Source organism: Echinops telfairi, unplaced genomic scaffold (genome assembly GCF_000313985.2).
Source record: "Echinops telfairi isolate 266 unplaced genomic scaffold, ASM31398v2 ScPeMD7_23;HRSCAF=83, whole genome shotgun sequence".
NCBI classification, from domain to species: Eukaryota; Metazoa; Chordata; class Mammalia; order Afrosoricida; family Tenrecidae; genus Echinops; species Echinops telfairi.
The window spans coordinates 340167-342756 of NW_022103920.1; the positions used below are offsets into that span (position 1 = coordinate 340167).

At 50.0% G+C, this 2590-nt stretch overlaps 1 non-coding gene across 1 annotated transcript; it reads right to left on the reverse strand.

Annotated features, from left to right (window-relative positions):
* Window positions 1-1419: 1419 nt before the first annotated feature.
* TRNAC-GCA lies at window positions 1420-1491 on the reverse strand. The gene has a single exon. It is a non-coding gene; the product is annotated as a tRNA-Cys (tRNA).
* Window positions 1492-2590: the final 1099 nt, after the last annotated feature.

Here is a 2590-nt window from a genome sequence, read left to right on the forward strand (position 1 = left end):
CTAACTACGAAAATATTTGATTTACAAATAAGGAATCCTACTTCGCGGAATTTCATTTATCACGGTAGGGTCTAGAACCGATTAACCGCGATAAACGAGGTTCACTGTATATTCTGATTAGTAACATACGTGCCGGTAATTCTGCTTCCCCGATATCATATAGGTTAGTATTTACAATACATAAGATAATTATATATGATCACAACATGGAAGACAATTACATTGAGACTCATGGCCTAGCCAAGTTCATACATATTGTGGTATGATACAGTTCAATCCATAACATTCCATTCCATGGCGGCCCCACAATCATGCTCTTGCTACATGTAAAACTCAGTCACCCCATCATATCATTCCAAAGCCTTAAATCAACTCCATATCTCAAATGTCCTTGGGAAAAATTTCTCTTCTTCTGTGAACGTGTGCAATCAACAATACAAGTGATCTGTTTCCGATGTCAACGGTGGAACAGGCACAGGGCAGATGCTATAGGCAGCAGTGGGAGAAATAACGGGCAGCAGGAAGTGCAAACCCCGCGGAAGAGTACCTCGGACACCGTCTTAAAAATGGTGGTGTCTTTGGACTCTGGGTGTGACTGAAGTGATCTACAGATTCTGAGTGGAATCCCCGAGCCTGAACTTCAGCTCCACCTCCCAGGACCGCTGGGGCGGAAAACTGCTTGATAATAGGGTCACTTAAGATGGAGCAGGGTGGGTCCTCAGATGGGACCTCATGCTTGGTGACAAGGCCGGTGGCAGAAGAGGAACCCCTTCGATGAGCTGGAAAGACACAGTGGCTGCTAGAACGGGTTCACCAACACAACAAGTGTGACAAGGGTGGAGGCCCAGGCAGGTTTTGTGCTACTGAGCACAGGATCAGAGAGAGATACAGGTAGAGGTAGAGATAGAGGGTCAGATACAGACAAAGGCGGGAAGGCAGTGTCACTCCTGAGGGAGACCCCCAGGAATGCCAGCGGCCACCAGACGGTAGCAGAGAAGCACGGGAGCGTCTCTCAGAGCCCCCAGGTGCTCGCGTGAGCAGCGCGTACACGCACACTGGCACGACACGGAGCCTCAGAGGGAGTCGGCATGGCTGAGCCCTGGGACTCAGACTGGTAGCCACAGACCTAGGAGATACTCAATTTCTGTTCTTTAAAGTCGTCCACTTGATGGTATTTTGTTAAGCAACCCTGAGAAACTAAGGTGTGGATGAGGACACCTTGGAGGCAAGAGGCACACTCAGGAGAGGCATTTACTGTGCACTCTACTTGATGCGTTCAGCCTGGAGAGGGAAGCTCTCTGGGCATGTTCCTTAACACCTCCACCACAGGGAGGGGGGCGGTGGACACTGCTAACCCTTCACTGAGGGCCCAGGTAGGGAGTACATAGTAGAGTTAGCTATCAAAATGGCACATGAAAAAGGGAGTGCCTGGATTTGAACCAGGGACCTCTTGATCTGCAGTCAAATGCTCTACCCCTGAGCTACACTCCCTGGCATGTCAATATAACTTCATTACTGCCCTTTGTGAGTTAGCAATCAGCTCTGTAATCATAATGGATGCTTCCTCTTAGGACTCGCTGACTTGCAACCAGACAAAATCCCTCATCCCTAAGGCCTCCAGACTTCATCCCCTCTGGGCCATTAGTGAGGAGGAAATGAGAGAAGCCCCCAGAAGAACCCCAGCATTAGCCACTGACGTTTTGGTCCAGGGCAAAGGTTAGCCAGATCCCCCAAGCAGCCCCACAGTCCTTACTTGGGCTCCCAGACAAGTGCCTTCCTTTCCTCACTGAAGACAAAAAAGTACTGAGTATCACTTACCTGCAGCTCCCCAAACAAAGGAGCACAAAGTATGTGCCCTTAAAACTCAAAAATGTACCTTCTCAGTCCCGGAGGCTGGCAGTCCTGCCTCAGAGTGCCTGTCACCTGGATCCCCTGAGAGCGCTGAAAGAGACTTGCCCATGTCTTGTCCCCAGTGTCCGGCTAGCGCCTGGTGTCCTTGGAGTGTTTTGGACCTTGAGGTCCAAGGGCACATGGCCTCCCTCCTCTGTCTATCGCTCTGTGTCTGCTTTTCACGGTAGAAGGACAGCAGTCAGATGGAATTAGGACCCAGATGACCTGGTATGACATCATGCTAATTTAACTGATGACGTCTTCAAAGATCCTATTTCCAAACAAGGTCCTTAGTTACCGAATGCTGTCATGAAAATCTGACTCAAATCCTAGGGAGCTGAGGCCTACCACTTGAGAACCAGCAAGTTGTTGCTCCGCCTTTCTGCAATGTACACATGCGGCCCCACCACTGAAATCCGGTTCCTTTTCTCCTCCACGTCTGCTTCCTCATCACTGGGCCGTGAACCCTCGCGAGCCTCTTGGTTTTCTGACCTCTTGTCTGCTTGAGCATGAGTTACAGAGCTGCGTAGCTCTGCCAGTAACTGCACAGATGCACCACACTGCACCAGGAAGTACACAGAGACACCACACTGCACCAGTAAGTACACAGAGACACCACACTGCACCAGTAAGTACACAGAGACACCACACTGCACCAGTAAGTACACAGAGACACCACACTGCACCAGTAAGCACACAG